This window comes from Labeo rohita, chromosome 5 (assembly GCF_022985175.1).
Source record: "Labeo rohita strain BAU-BD-2019 chromosome 5, IGBB_LRoh.1.0, whole genome shotgun sequence".
Taxonomy (NCBI): Eukaryota; Metazoa; Chordata; class Actinopteri; order Cypriniformes; family Cyprinidae; genus Labeo; species Labeo rohita.
In genome coordinates, this window is record NC_066873.1 from 34,654,147 (window position 1) to 34,671,592 (window position 17,446).

Genomic DNA, 17,446 nt, shown 5'->3' on the forward strand with positions numbered 1-17,446 from the left:
ACACTGCCAGTGTGCTTTATTTTAAACATTTCTGCTAAAAAATGATCTTTTCATCCTACATTTCAAATGTTCTGTTCACTACAGATTTCTTGCATCACAGCACTTATTAGTTCTCAGTTTATTAAGATTCAGACATGTCTGAAATAGACTGTTCTCAGTTTTAACAAAAACATTAAATAATTTCACATATGCATGCATTAATAAATATATAAATAAATGTGCATGGATATAAACAAACAAACAGACCGTTCTTGGTTGTGTAGGACCAAACATACAAATAATAATTATATATATATATATATATATATATATACAGTATATATATATATATATATATATACATACATATATATATGGTGTAATCAACTTTACTAAATGTATAAATAATGTGCATCTAAATTAATTAATTAAGAAAAGTACTAAATAAACAAACTAAAACTTTAAATAATACAATCTTATGTATTTGTGGAAATAGGCCTACAAAATGTTAATTTATTTATTTATGAATTCAATTCCTTCACTCAACATGTTAATGAGTTCATGATTCGGTGAGTTGTTAACCCGGATCACTGAGTTGGTGTATCTCATTTGTATCTTATGTAGATTATTCACCTGCTAAATGAATAAATGCAAATGAGGTGTTGTTTAGTGTGTCCGTGACCAAAGAACCGCGCTCAGCCTTTTGTGAAATTGTGAACTGGTTCAAGTGAATCAGTTCAAACAAAAAGATTCAGCTAAATCAATTTGTTTATGAATCTGACATCACTACGCAAGCGACTTGTGGCAAAACGACTAAAATCATTCATTTTCAATGAACTGGCAACATGAGTGACGGCAACTGTTGGTAACAGTATGTGGGCATTTAAGAAAAATTTAATACTGTGATGTACCAACAACTGTGAAGACAGTGATGTCAATGTGATGTTCAATCAGCATTTGTGTAGAGAGTTTGCACTTACGTCACAAATTGGTCAGTTACCCAGATGCGCGGCCATATTGGAGATACTCAGATGTAGACAGCAACATTGGTTGCATGGTTGATGCACTACTGATTACGTTGTTGTGCTTATTTATGCTGTCTAAACCATGGAACAAATGTGTGGAAGCTGCTAAATCATATAGAAAAGGACTTCTATATCAGGAAAGCACAATATTTTAACAAACTAAACAGATGGTAATGATATGTACAAGCAGTATTAGCCTAATATTTTACCTACCTGACTGGAAATGATAAGATCAAACATGAATGTCAAGAAATCCCAGTTCAGTTTGGCCAACCACAAACACCTTTCGTTCCTCAGACAGTTTTTTTGCATTCTTCTCCTTGATTTGTTAAAAAGTTTTCTCAGTCTATAGGACTCCAAATGTTTTTCCCGGTTCAACCAATTAGTACAGCACAAAACATGACAATAATTGACCATTTTCTACAGCAGTAATCTTCAAAATTGGCGAGTTCCCTTTGGTTGACTGGCTTTGTTTACGTTCAGTGGCGCCAATATGGCCGATTGATGAGGCGTTGTAAAAACACGTGCTTCAAGACAAGTTTATCCTTAAAGTAAGTGATTTTCAGATTTATATAATAAATCTCGGCATGTCTGTTTCTCGTATTTAAACGCATATGTCCAAGTCGAGTACTGCGTGTATAGATTACATTAGCCATACATTAGCCATACCGGCAACACACAAACGCACGTGTATGCAAAGTTAAGAGTAGAGACTATGCAATTAAATGAATAACCCAATATTATTGTATGGCTTTGCAATATAACGCTTACACACACACACGCACAAACACACACAACTAAGCACACTAAAACGCAGCTTTGTCCATTTAGTTAATTAAATTAATGTAATGTATTTTTGACTAAAAGCAGATTGCCTTCCTGACTTCTCATCCTGGGCTACTGCCCTGTGACAAAAAAGTATTTTTGATTACTTGCCACAGTGTTATTAAAAAACAGAGCAGAATGTACTGTTCGAGCAGTCGCGTTTTATTCATATAATCTCTGCTTATTTATTTAATAATATGTGTCGTGCTGTGTCTGTGTGAGAACTGTAGGCAGTGCTGTCGGGCTGTGCGGAGCGCGATCTGACGCGCTGCTGCTGTTGCTGAGAACCGCAGAGATGTGAGACACGCGCCGTATACGCGAGCAGAAAAGAGACAGGGAGGTCTCCTGACCACATTATAAAAAACAGGACACCTCCTCTCTGACCTGATTCACCGCCCGTTAAGAAGAGGAGGCGAGTAGCAGGTACTATGTGGCCGCGTTCTGGGTGCGCGCTTGCGGCTCTGAGCGCGCGACGATGTAAAAGGCAGCGCGTGCGGATTCTGCGGCATCTGTGATTGGGAATAACTGGGATAGGAAAACTCAGCGAGGCATGGAAAACCACGCTGATCACTGAGCAAATAATCAACCAGACAATCATTCGCAGACGTATTCATTGTGTGCGCCTCCAGGCGCCCCGTTGTTCGATCGATTACCACAGTGGAAGAGACACACAGAGCATTTGAATGCGAAGGGGTGCGTGCGGTGCAAGTGATTCCGTAGTTTCTGTCCTGCTCACTTCAAGGCTTCTGGAAAGACCTTACAGTCAGGTAAGCCGTTAATGTGCAAGTTTATCATGCCGTCAGACGTTTTAGGAGCAAAGTGAATTTTGTCAGCCGGTACAGAGTTCATGTGTCGAGTATGCTGCACCGTTAACTTCCTCGTCTGGGTTTTGATTTGTAGAGAAAATCGCAGTTCAGCATAAAACCAAAATCGTGACAGTACATATTTTAGCTGGTGTAAATGGTAACAAGTTCGTTTAACCACACGTTGCTTTACTGGAGGCATGTTAGATTTGTATTGTTTTTTTTTAAATTTTATTTTATTTATTTTTACAAAACAAATGGAATAAAATAATTTCTTAGTCACATCTGCATTAAATACCTACAATGCATACAAATAACACATTTACTTAGACGTTGTCAAGCCATTGAAACCTTTTTTTGCTGTAAATTAAGTCATTTTTGGTAACACTTTACAATAAGGTCCTATTTAATGTATTAACCTTAACCTGCAATGAGCATTGCATTTGTTACAGTATTTATTCATCTTTGTTAATGTTATTTAATAAAAATACAGCTGTTCATTATCTGTTCATGTCAGTTCAGGTCCATTGGTTTTTGTAATGTGTTAGTAAATAGTAAAATTACTATCAACTAAGACTACAAATTTTGCTTTAGAAGTTTTTAAATTGATAGGTCATGTTAACTGCTGTTAGCATATTGAACCTTACTGTAAAGTATTATTGTAACCGTTTTTTTAGATATTGGTATATAAGTGCATTTTCACAGTTTGTATAAATAAATTCACAGCTGAATAAAGAAGCTTTCCATTGATGTATGGTTTGTTAGGAAAGGACAATATCTGGCCGAGATACAACTATTTAAAGATTTTGAATCTGGGAGTGCAAAAATTGTGTTTAAAGTTGTCCAAATAAAGTTCTTAGCAATGCTTATTACTAATCAAAAATTAAGTTTTGATATATTTACAGAAGGAAATTTACAAAATATCTTCATGAAACATGATCTTTACTTAATATCCTTTTTTTTTTTTGGCATAAAAGAAAAATTGATAATTTTGACCCACACACTGTATTGTTGGCCAATATACCCGTGCTACTTACGAGTGTTTTTTTGGTCCAGAGTCACATATATTGTCTGTAAAGTTACGTTTCAAAGGAAAACTGTCTTTTGTTCTCTGTCCTTTGACACAGTCCTATCTGCCACTCTACCCAACTCAGTTGCACTGTTGTGGTTATATAAATGTGTTGATTCATAATGACATAATATAAGTCTTTGTTGCTGTAACAGGATCAGTGTTTTGACAGCAGTTCTGCTTTGCATGATCTCCGATGCTCATGTTGAAGAAATTCCTTTATCATGAGGGACTCTAAAGCTGTGGAATGTTCAAAAAGAGTTGGACTCTTTGTGTCTCATGACCCTAATACCGGTGGTAAATATTCTCAAGAGCCAGTTTTGCACATCAAACAGAACTTTCAAACGGAGAGAGTTCTCAACTACAAAAGCAAGTGGGTCCTTTCACATTTACAAGCATCTGAATGTCTTGCGTGTGTCTGTAACTAATTTGAGAGCGGTTGTGTAGAGCTTGACTTGTAACAAGGTTTAATAACTTGCTACTGTCTCTAAAGGTTCTCTGCAAATTGGCAGCACAGTGTGTTTTATGATTCTCTTCATTCTGTCGCTGAGATGCAGTTGCTATAGTGAGTGGTCCTCTTCATAGCCTCCAACCATCCACATATTTCCAGATTCTGCGAGAACATTGATTTATCTTTTTTTTCTGAAATGAAGGATGGTTCTCCTCTCTTTCAGCCTCTCTGGCTTCATCCCAGTGCCCTTTAAGTGCTAAAAAACATCTGTAATTTAATCAAACTCCTGTTAATGTGTCATTTCTGGAATGCATTTTCTATTCAGACTATTGTTTAAAGAGATCTTTTTCATGCTCTAAAGCAGTGCCAAACCAAACCAGCAAAGATAAAACGCAGAGAAGTAATGAAGCCGACATGAACCTTCAAACAGCTGGGGGCGATTTTAGTTTGCATAAGAGGACAAACACAACGGTGCCTTACGTGAGCTCGTTCCCTATGAATTTCAATACTAATGCTGTTCTGGAATATTAGAATTTCCATAATAGATTAGTAGATTACAATTTACTATATTATTTTTTTTACATAACTGACCAGCTGCAAGGCTGTGTCATGTTAATCTGCTGTGTTCGTCATAGATTCAGTGCTGCGGGCTGTTATTTTTTATTTGATCAGTGGGGTGTGAGATTAATTAGTCTGTGTATCTGGGAGGTATGAAACTCCTCTGATCAGAGGCTATGTTCCATGTGACTTGTTATCGGACACAAAGCGCCAGATTTACACAGTCTTTAGGACATGTTTGATGTTTGCATGTGTCATTTCAATGACTAGATCAGTGATGTACTCTAAGACCTTCTGTCATAAACTGGGTGCTCTATTTTCAAACTAGAACACTTCATTTTTATCCAAGATTGGTTCCATTTAGAACCTGCACTTTGCCAAAATGTAAGAAAGTTAAAAAAACATCAAAACTCTTACAATACTTTTCCCCCCCTCAGGATTTTAGTATTTCATACTTGAATTAATATTAAAAAGATTTGTGTATTATCTACATTTCGTACTTGGACATTCGTAGATAGACATGCAATCTCACGTCATGTTTAAATACTTTCCAGGTTTTGTCTCAGCCTCAGGTACACTCAATTAATCAAGGGCACTTAATTAATTTAAAGCAGTCAATTAAAATCTTATATGTATTTAGAATTTAGACTTTGATCACTGATCAACCCTCTGGGCCTCTTCAGTTGTGGTCACACTTGGTAAACACACTTGAAATGTAACTTTTGAAATTGTATTTATTCCCCAGGAAAAGCTAAAATCTATTTTTGTTCAATATTTATTGATTAATATTTTGAATTTTGGAGGGATTTTATGATATGCTGCAATATTTCTACAACTTTTATAAGCTGTTTTTTTCCACTATGTTTTTTTTAAATATATATTTCCCATTCATTTCCAGTGTTGATTTTTGACTGCGACCGTGCCAAGTGTTTTTATTTTTTGACCCTTTAGCGTATCCAAATCGTGTTTTTCACATAGCTAAAGCGATAGAATGAAAGATCAAGTGTCATCACATTCTGATGAAGCAAGAATTTCTCTTCCTTTCATTTCCTATAACGGCCATTTTTGACCTCGAAATGTAATATTTTTTGGTCAAATGTGACCAGAGAGGCCCAGAGGGTTAAATATGACACTGCAATATTTTACTTTAATTTGTGATGAACTGCTGTCTCTCTTATTGGAGATCTTGCCTGTTCAGCACTGAACCGCTATTCAGAAAATGAATTATTCAGTTCTCCTCATCAGCTGGTAAATCTGGCCTGAAAGTGTCAAATCTCTGCTGTTGCACAGTTAGGTAAGGAACTAACCCAGAGTTCAACTATCCGGTAGAGAAATTCGATTTGCTTTTTCCTGGGGGTTGTAATTGCTGAGTGCACATTGGATGTCATATTGAACTTTTTCTATGTGTTTGTAGCCAAATGTGGAACAGACAGAGCTACAACATCATAGTGTGTCTCTGAAAAATCTGGGACGATCAGAATTCAAGGCCCATTTTTCTTTTTTATTGTTATTATTTACCATCATTTCATATTGTTTACAGTACCAGTTGGACAGATTATAAATAATGGTATTTTATGTGTAGACATATCAGTTTTCAATACGTTTTGCCTTAAAGGTTAACATTTCAAGGACTGAAAAAGAGTTTTGGAGTGTGTTTACACAGGTATTTAGCACTGGCCACTTGTAAGGACTGATGTTAATAGTAGGTACAGTAAAGTATAAACAGGGCTCCACTCTCATTCAGTTCCTAACCGAGTTTGCTTCGAGTTTGAAAGTCTCTGAACAAAATTGCATGGATAATAAAACAGAATATCCTGTTTTTTTAACAGTTGGTCCCCTGAGCTCTGTGATACTGCAAATGTTTCTCTTTGATTTATTTTTTATGGCTTTTATTGCACTGTATTCATCACTTTACTTTTAATTTCCTGTTATCAGTGTGCTGAGTGTACTGTATGAGTTGAAGACTTACTGTCTGTTGCTGAACTCTCTTCTTGACCTTGGCAGAACTGACGTTGATTGCATTGCCTCAGATTTGTGTCTTGGCCTGCATACAAATGTGCATGTCCTGAAGATGTTTCTTGAGATTTCCTTGCTTGTGATGGCGTAATACACGGTCTGCTCCAAAACTTACTGAATTGAATTTTATAGTTTTGTTATTTATTAAATATATTTACTATATAACTGACATCTCCCTTAGCTTGTTACAATGCATTTTAGAAAAATCTCTTTACTGGGAAGATACTGCATTTGGGATTTGGCCAAAAATGAGGCATCTTAGGCATTATATGCAAGTTGTCGACCTTAAAGAAAAGGATTGTGCTATTGATGCTTTTGGAACGGAGCTTGAATTGTTGGCTACATGTTTGACTACTTAGATATTAACTTCAAATATTTTATTTCATGTTACTTCAAAGATTAAGGGAAGGGCTGTGCAAGCTTTTAAATATTTTTTTTGTCAGTTGTATATGCGTAATATCTTTCTTTGATCATCCCCATCCTTTGCTTGACCAGTCATCGACTCTCAACATCAGTATGAGATGAAATCAACCTGAGGAAGACCACACTAAAGCTCTTTGAGTTGAACTCTTGAGCTGCAGTAAGTAATGTTTGCATTTAAGATGCCTGGGCTGTCGGAGGATGTGCAGTCATGCCAGCATAAGCATAAATCTGTTAAACCAGTTAGTGCTTGGCTCAGAAAATGGGTTATAGCTAAAACATTCAGCAGCTTTATTGTTCACTCAATGAAACTCTGGAACCTTTAGCACTGATTGAGTTATCTGGATATACAGAAACTCTAGAAAATGTGTTATTTTTCCAAAATACTTAGTATTTTTCCTACTCCAGCATAACATGCAGAGACAAATATAAGCAAGGTTGAATGCCTCAAGAAATGTTTTGTTTGTTTGAGCATCCCAACCAGCCCAGCATAATAACATCAGCTCAACCAGTGGTGTGAGTTTGGGGTGGGGCTAACAGTTTGCCTAACCAATTGTAGGATGGGGAAATGTTTAAGAAATCTGTTTGAAAACAATCACTTTTTGCAGTTGATGCTTAGTGTAAAATTTATACTCTTCACCACAAACTATAAATGTTCACCACAATAAACATGCTGTACTCAGTCATCCTAAAAGCATTGTTTATTAACAAGCATTTATGATCATATTTTTCTCTATATCTCTCTTCATCCATGGAGAAAGGATAATCTATTGAGCTTTTTTGATCTGTTACAAGGAAAGCCTAAAGAATGGGTTGACTGCAGAGCAGCCGTATACATCTCAGCCAGATTTTCAGCTTAGTCCCGGATTATCAGCAACACTGAGCTTTTTCAGTAAATAATACTCAAGTAATCGCTGTTTGGACAGGTGGTGGGATATGAGAGAACAGAGCTGTATTTCTTTCTTTTCCTTTCTTTTTTTATGTTGGCATCCTAAAAAAAATGTTAATGTTGATTTCCTAAATTTATGCAGATTTGTAAAATGATAAAACTTCTTTAAATTAAATCTAAAATGGACAGTTGTCCCTGCCAACTAATTTTTTGCAAAGATGTGATTTTTTTTTTTTTATATCTCTCATCATACACATTGGTCAGCTTAAATGAAAATTTAAAGTGCATTTGGCAAGTGTATCAGGCCTTGATCGCTTACCAGTCACTGAAGTTTATTTTTTGCAGTAATTATTGGCTGACTGTGTGTTATATCTTATGTAATTTACACTTACCTCATGCATAACTGTTTTTATGAATCAATTACTTGGCATTCTGACCAGTTATCTAATGATTTGCATCTTAATTAGCTTTTGTTTCAAAACACAAAATTTAAAAAGGATGGCCAGATGTTTTTCAAATCCCCAGTGATTGATACATAACAACTTCCTTGTCCCCATTGGAATTAACTACAGGGTGCAGTCTGGAGTTGTGTGTGTGTGTGTGTGTGTGTGTGTTATTGTGAAGGTGTGAACAGGGAGTGTTTGAAATCTGGCCTCCAGATGCTTCTGAGTCTAAGTTTTGTCGACTTTTCACAGCTCTGAGCTGTGACACATTATTTTTTTTTACTTCATGGATGATGAACCGTAGGTCAGTTGATTAATGACCATGTTAAAGCACTCTGTGGGGGGACTGAGAATCTGGACTTTTAAGATCATAATGGAGGTTAGATTGTCACAGTGGAGGTAGGAGATCTGAAGTGAAACTTCTAAAATACCTTATAAAGATCTAGATGTTTTTAGTCATTTCACATGAACCTACTAGTGTATATCACAATATAGGTAATAAAGGGTCTAATATAGAAGACAAAATGAGGAAAGTGTAGGCCCTAGTGGTTCATAAAGTCCAAAATAGAATTAATGGGACTCTGTAAAGCTCTTGGGGTGGACAGTGTGATCAAAACATTATGTTTTCAGTCATTTTATTTGAACACAATGGTATATATCACTATATAGTTAAGAAATCAAAACAAGCTATGTATTGTGGTTCATATACTTTAAAGTGGAATTAATGGGACCTTGGCCAGGCTAATTATAGGCTTTTTGACTTCATCACACATAACCAAGATAAAGAGGCTGGCTGCTGACAGTTAGAGATTTATAATGGTGCACTAATGGTGTTGTGGCCATTATTCAAGGTCAGTCTTTTGGTCTGCTCTTCATGATTGAGACTGGACTAATGCAGACAGCTTTCACAGTCTTCTTATGTCTCAAGGGGCCTTGAACGCTTGGTAATGATCTGCAGTGGTCCATGTGGTTTAGCAAATGCAGGAGAAAGTGTCATTGTCCAGTGAGAGTTTGAAGTAGAGTACTTGTCCAATAATGGTGCTTTTCCACTGCATGGTGCAGCTCACTTTTGGGGGGGTTTTCCACTGTGTACAGTAGCTAGTACTTGGTACCTTTTTTTTACTGCCACTTCAGTGCAAATCCTTGATTGCTCACAGAGAACTGTCACTACCAGTGTCATTGGATTCACAACACAAGTACTAAACTTGATAGATTTAAATCAGTAAACTATCATTTGTTCATATTACTGTTTTTTAAATGACTTGCTTTAAACGGCTGTCACACACAACTGAAAAAAGAAATGGCTGTGTCATGGTCAGTAGACAAGGTGGTGGCACAAGTATTACAATCATCTATAATCCCACGCACTTTGAAGTGGTACTAAACTGCAGTGGAAAAGTAAAACGAGCCAAAGTAAAGAGCTGAGTTGTACCACACATTGGAAAAGTGCCATAAGACCGTCATGGAGTAGCCTGCAAGAAGCAACATAAAAAGTAAAAAAGTAATAGATTTAAAATGCATTTATTTTATACTAAGTTGATCAAGTTTATTAACGTATTTACTGATATATTGCTTAAGAAGAAATATGTTTACTGTCACAGTTGATGAGGATTGTATGATCTTTAAAATAATATCAGTCTTTAAATACAAAATATTTAAAGTGTACCCGAAGTACACTTGCAATTATTCCACTTTACCACAATCAAATATACTTGAAGTATAGACTGTACAACAAGTGACCATGAATTTAACAGTAAAAGACTGTAAAAATGCTACAGTAAAAAAAACAGTTAAATGGTTAACAGTAAGTTCCCTTACTGTATAAAGTGAAAATCTGTATTGGACATTGCATGTAATTTTATGGTAGCAGAATTAGAATAATTCCCTGCATTACATTTCAAATTTGATGTGTTTTTTTTTTTAATAACTATGTTTCTTCTTAGTTTTTTCTTATCAGTTTTGTACATTAGGGTTGTATGTTACATCGAATGTTGTTAAATGAATGTTTATTGCATTATTTCAGTTTCATGTGTGTTACCATGATGGTGTTTAGTGTTTGTGTGAATGACACAATGCAGCTTCTATATATGTTAATATTTAAAAGCTGCTTGGGATGGGCTTTTGTTCATCATGTGACTTTCTCATCACCACCTGCTTTTGGTGGTTAGTGTATTGCAAAGGTACAAAACAGATTTCAGTACTTCAGTAGGTTGGTATATTATTATTATACTGTGTCAGTTGAAATTACGGTATTTAAATTTAAGATTGCAGTTAAAACCGTAAAACGAAAAACATTGCTACCATATTTTTTACGGTAAAATTCAGGCAACCGTGTTTTACCGTAAATTTTACAGCTTTTTTTTTTTTTAGAGTTGGACTTCAGCACTACTTCAACAAAATTAAAGTGCATTAAGTACAAAATTAGTTGTTCTAGTTTATCAGACTTTAAATATACCGGTTTAATATACTAAAAGTACAAATAAATAAAAGTATGTAAATGTGTTTGTAGCATACGTAGCATGAAATAAATGTATTTAAAATACATTTTAGTATATTTATTTTTCACTAAGGTAGTAACTGATTTCTGTTTTTCAGTTTCAATAATATTCACAAAACCTTTGCATGATTCAAGCCTCTGTCCTCATTCACCATGAGAGCGAGTCTTGATTGTCCTGAATTTGATGAATTGAAATCTGTAGATTCATTCACTAATTCAGTTAGTTATAACCTGTTTTATCAGATATCCTTCACAGCAGTAAAGCAGCCATCTCACACTCTTTTTCAGTCTCTTTACGGAAGGGTAGGCCGGTTACTGAATGTGACCCGGGATAATGAAGAACTGATTGTGTGTGAGAGACACAGAGGACCCTGAGAAAGATGCCCCTGAAAGGGATAGAGAAAGCAAATAATAGGGACTTAAAAGTGGTCTTGAGATAACATTCAACATGTCAGTAGGCTTGCAGCAAGCAATAATTACCCACTGGGAATGGCAGACCTGAGCTTGTTCGACAGTGAACTCTTCTGTCGCCTCAAAGGACGGCCTTTGTGGGTGTGTGTGAACCTGAGAGGGTGGCCGTACACAGGGCCACCAGACTCTGAGGTCCTGCCAGTCTTCACTCCCACTTTCAATCCAATCAGGATGCTGGATGCAGTTACCAGCCACAATGGCGGCAATGTGATATCGGCTTTCGCCAATGGAATGGAATAGAACAGAATGAAAATGAATGGACTTAAATGGGTAGGAATGGCACTCTGTATAATGCAATGAAATAGAATAGTGTGGAGCACATTATGTGTAACAATAGAATGCTATGAAGGGAATAGAAGGAAATAAATAAGACAGGAAGGATGGTAAAATCCGCTTGTACAGTAATGCGCACACAGCTTTCCCGATCAGTGGAATTTAGCCGTATTATGCTTAATTCCTTCAAATTAATTCCTATTTTGAAGTAATTAATGCACTCTGAGGGAGAAGATCAGTGGGACTGAGCAGGAAAGATAAACAGACTGCTGCTGTTTTTACCTCTGTCTTTTTTCCATATGCTGTGTCTCTTTTATTAATGCACTCATTATACACATTAGTAATCACCTGCTAATGGAGCAGGATCGAATCCAACACCATAACAACCGAGAGCACTGTTAACAGAATGCAATTTAGACTAAGAGTAAAAATACTATTGGGAGGTTGCTGTAAATGTGCACAGCACAAAACACTTCATTTGTTAGTTGGAAAACATGAGCCATTTAGTGAATTTTGCTTTGTAAATGTTACATTTGCATACATAAGCAAGACTGCTTTGCCTTGTTTTGCTGACCTTACATGAATTCTGCTTACGTACACTACAGATTTACTTTTGTTTTGAGATATTGTCAACAAGAGGTTCTAAAAGCCTGTTTGGAGGACTTGTCTTTTATCTCAGCCTCCCTGAAGATCTGTGATTTATGTGATCTCACTTTTCACGTTTGCTGGATGTAGTGGCTGTAGTAAGATACCTGAGATTTTGCTGTGAATTCTCACTTTGAAAATCTGTAGGTTTGTAACAATGTTGTTTCTTTCTTTTTAGTAAGTGGTGGAGCCTGAGCCACACATAGCTGTCCCAGACAAGTGCTCTGCATCTGAATGCCCTCTATTCCAGAGAAGTAAGAAAATGCAGCTGACAGGTTTGTGTTCCATTTAGAACTGAGAATACCTTTAAAATTCTAATTCAGCTTCTGAATTCCTGAATTTGAATTGAGATGGAATACAGTTTACAGATTTGCCATTTTCGAATGCAAGGAAGCAGAATCCAAATTAATTGGAATTTAATGTTATTCATATTTGTAACTGATGTTCAACACTTTTTGTTACCTAAGCAGTGTTTGAATGCTGGCTTGACAATGCCTGGTTTGAAAAAGTTTAAAAAGTTCAAGGATTGAGGATAAAATATGCACTTCAGCTTTTAATTAACTTTTGTGAACTAGGGTGCTGGAACACTGCATTTCCTAGAATGGATCGGCTGGCTGTGTTTAATTTTTTTTTAAAAATCAACTAAATTTCTCTCTCATTCAAATTCTGCTTCATGTGGACTGTGGCCAATTCAATTTAACGTCAAACTCATTCACTGAAAGGGAGCTCATTCTTCAGTTCTGAACTTTGCCCAACCCTCACAACCAAACACACCACTGTTAATGATATATACATGTACTGACACCTGTTATTTTAATTGATTTATTTTTAAAAGTTGTACAAGATTTGAACATGCAATTTTTCACACTGAAGTAAAGATATACTGTTTATATATTTGGGGTTGTTAAAAATATTTAATGTCTTTAAAAGAAGTCTCTTGTGCTAACCAAGGCTGGATTTATTTGATAAAAAATACAGTAAAAACTGTAATACCTTTAAATATTATGTCAATTCAAAATAAGTGTTTTCTATATTGTTACATTTTAAAATAGAATTTATTTCCATCCTGCGAAGCTGCATTTTCAGGAGCCATTGCTTTAGTTTAATTACTTTATCATAGTCACATGAAGAAAATTATACAGGTTATTTTAAAATGCTGATTTGGTTGTCATTTCTTCTTATTATCAATGTAGAAAAGTTGTATAGCTTAATATTTTTGTGGAAACCATGATACTTTTTTCAGAATTTCTTGAACAGTTAAAGCGGAAGTGTAAAAAAACAGCATTTATTTGAAATATAAAACTTTTGTCACATTATAAATAATATCACTTTTGATCAGTTGCATCCTCGCTGAATGAAAGTGTTTATTTCTTAATATCCTAAATAGGGTTAATTTTGTCAGCATTCTTTAATTTAGTCTTTCCCAGACTAAATTAGCCTTATCCAGCATTCACAGACAAGGCTTAAGTCTAGTCCCAGACTAAAATGTAAATCAGAGCTGTTTTAACTGAAAGAAACTTGCACAAAAACATGTCAGTGCCTTTTTGTCTTTTTTGTCTATTTTTTTCTAAGGCATGTTTATCAAAATTACTTAAATGTGCTAATTGAACTATGGCCTAATCCTGATTTAGTCTAAGCCCTGTTTTGTGAAACCAGGCTTTAGTCTTTTAAATTAGTCTTATTAGTCCTGTGTCAGTATCATGTACATTAGAGTCAATGTCTGAGCATTTAGTCTTGTTTTAGTCAAAGAAAACTTACACTCTCAGCCGGACATCTCACATCAGCTTCCTTTTTTTGTCAGTGTTTTCAGATCATCGTCAGCATTTCTGTTATGAAGAGTACTCACGTGTGCATGGTTGACAGATTGCAAAAATGAAACAAAACACCAAAAAGTAAACAAAATGTATGCTTTTAACAAAGAAGCTCTAATTTGAGAATTTGAACTCTTGATATCTGGCAACCGCACACATGAAAGCTTGTGTAGTAGAGGCACGTACAGCAGTCTGCAATAATAATTTGTCTCCTTTTCTTTCCGACGAGAATAAAATGAGATTTTTGTATAGTTTTTATTTTTTAAAATGCATTTTATTCTCGTCTTTTATCGTCAACAATATTGCATGTTGATCACAATTATCGTTTATTGACGTCCTTACAGTTGTCTAGTCATCGTCTCGTTTTAGTCATGGGAAAAAAGCTTGTCAACGAACACAGTAACAGTTATTGTTAAAGGAGAAGTTCCCTTCCAGAGCAAAAATTTACAGATAATTTACTCACCCCCTTGTCATCCAAGATATTCATGTCTTTCTTTCTTCAATCGTAAAGACATTATGTTTTTTGAGGAAAACATTTCGCGATTTCTCTCCATATAGTGGACCTTAATGTTGCCTGTGAGTTTAAACTTCAAAAATGCAGTTTAAATGCGCCTTCAAAGAGCTCTAAACGATCCCAGCCGAGGAAGAAGGGTCTTATTTAGCGAAATGATCGGTTATTTCCTAAAAAAAAATTGACAGTTTATATACTTTTTGACCTCAAATGCTCATCTTGTCTAGCTCTGCATGAACTCTATTCTGGTTCAATACAGTTAGGGTATGTCTAAAAACTCCCATCTCATTTTCTTCTCTAACTTCAAAAATCATCCGACATCGCTTTACAAAGTAAATGTGCAAAGAAGATCAAACGGCCTTTACGAAAAAGGTAAAACAGCGATGTAGGACGATTTTGAAGTTGGAGGAGAAAATGAGATGGGAGTTTTATGACATACCCTAATTGTCACGAACCGGAATACACAGAGAACACGCAGAGCTAGACAAGATGAGCGTTTGAGGTTAAAAAGTACATAAATTGTAAGGTTTTTTTTTAGAAAACAACCAGTCATTTTGCTAAATAAGACCCTTCTTCCTTGGCTGGGATCGTTTAGAGCCCTTTGAAGCCGCATTTAAACTACATTTTGGAAGTTTAAACTTGCGGGCACTAGGGATGCAGCAATACAGTTAGTCCACGGTTCAATACGTACCTCGGTTTTTAACCACGGTTTTCGGTTCGGTTCGGTTCTGATAGCTAGAATAGATAGAAGTGTTTTTTTGCATCTAATTAACAACAAAATAGAATGGGTTTCATTCATACTGGACGCCAGAGGGCGCCCTCAAGCACAAAATTCACACATGCGTCAAAGTAGCAGCACTGATTACGTTCCGTTCCAGCTTCTCTAATATGGATAAAAGGCATCGCTATTGCTGTAACTGAATAAAAACAAGATATAACGTTAAACGTTTTGATTGATGAAATGTAAGGACAATAAACACTCGTCTGCAATAATATATGGCTTATCTGAGTTCTTCAAGCCATCTCGGGTATTTTCATAATGATTTTCATAATGATATTTGTAAGCCATAATCGACATGTAAGCCATAATCGACAGTGTAGAATATATTGTCTGCCTCATTCTATGATAAGAAGCCACATCAGATCAGAAAAGGAAGTTATTTCTAACACTCGACTGATGCTGTGAAGTAAAAATACGTTATACTGTTCTCTTTTGTTGGACAACAGGTTTAGAAAGGTTTATCTTTGCATGTCATTAGAATGGAAGATGCTCTGCGTGTTGCTTTTTCAAATATAAGCGTGGAAGCGTTTCCTCATCTCAGCACGTGAAACCATGGGCACACACAGCAAATATCGAGAGAAATAAATTATTTAAATGCAAAACCGAAAAAACGCAATTCACAAGCGCGTATTGAACCATGGATGTCGTACCGAACGGTTCGATATTATATTGAGTATTGTGACATCCCTAGCGGGCACCATTGAAGTCCACTACATCGAGGGAATTCCTGAAATGTTTTCCTCAAAAAACATAATTTCTTTGCGAATGAAGAAAGAAAGACATGAACATCTTGGATGACAAGGGGGTAAGTAAATTATCTGTACATTTTTGTTCTGGAAGTGAACTTCTCCTTTAACAACATTAACACTACTTAAAAAAAAAACTTCTAAGCCAAAACAGCTTATGTTCAGGTAGGTGGGCTTAGCCCTCCAAAATGTGGCCTTGCCATCAACAGTCTTTTGTAAATATGAGCAACATTAAGAGAAAGTAAATAATAAATGAATCCTGCATAGCTTATTCTGCAGTCAGGAATAAGTCACCATATACAAATAACAACAGTCAGTAGCACTCTGTTTAACATCATTAACACTTTGTTATATACACAGGATTCTAGATTTACGCAATTGGGGACTACAAAAAATGTAAACCTCTGTGATGGCAGTGTGTGGTCTAATGAGTGAGCCTCAGCTTACAATGGTATGAGGTATTTCTCATATCACTGTAGAATGCATTTGCTTTGGACAAATCATCAAGCACTTTGCTCCTGCCAAAGAGGAGAGCTTAAACAATGCTGGTACATTAGGAATGTCAACAGCTATTCCTGCATGCTAGGTGGGGTGGTCTGGCTTTTAGTGACGTAATGAGTACAAACAATTGTGATGTGCGATTATTCTATCAACAAAGGTATCTTACCGTTTCACCTCTGTTGAATAAACCTGCTGAATAAACACAGCTCAGGATAGAGACCACATAATCGATCAAAATGGCATCCGTCTGCGTCATACAGCTCTGATCTCTGAACTTGAATTCATAGTGATGGAAAATTACTGTTCATTATCATTATAATCAATAAAAGGCCTAATGTTCTGCTCTAGCTTTGTAGTATTTTGAAAGGCATTTTTTCTTTTTTTCATGTTAACCACTAAAAAAAATGTTGATTGAATATTTTTTTTGAACTCATGTCTTTTGAACCATCTTGGGAGAAGCATGTTAATAGTGCTGAAGAAGAGGATGTGTGAACTTCATTAGACATCTGAGGTTTGCCTCTCCCACGGCTAATGTATTAATACATTTCCACAGCAGAATTTTTTGTATATATAGCATCTTAGCAACAAGAAGTCTCTCTGCCACAACTCTCAAAGGAACCTGCAGTCATTTCTTTCTCATGCAGGCACCTTTCTGCTTCTACCCCCCCTCCCGTATGTGTTTTTCCGTTCTTCTCGTAGTTCACCCTACTTCTGCAATTTATCTTCCGCCCA

At 35.9% G+C, this 17,446-nt stretch overlaps 1 protein-coding gene across 7 annotated transcripts in view; it reads left to right on the top strand.

The window, feature by feature from the left end:
• Positions 1–1,481: 1,481 nt before the first annotated feature.
• wscd2 (WSC domain containing 2) overlaps positions 1,482–17,446 on the top strand; it is a 65,696-nt gene continuing 49,731 nt past the window's right edge. The window contains exons 1-2 of one of the 7 annotated variants that reach the window (XM_051109812.1): positions 1,482–1,555; positions 12,543–12,639. The gene's annotated coding sequence lies outside the window, so the exon portion shown is untranslated. Of the gene's footprint in view, positions 1,556–2,098; positions 2,597–11,697; positions 11,717–12,441; positions 12,463–12,542; positions 12,640–17,446 lie in introns of those variants that run through there. The other 6 variants (XM_051109811.1, XM_051109816.1, XM_051109814.1 and 3 more) reach the window with 6 other exon arrangements.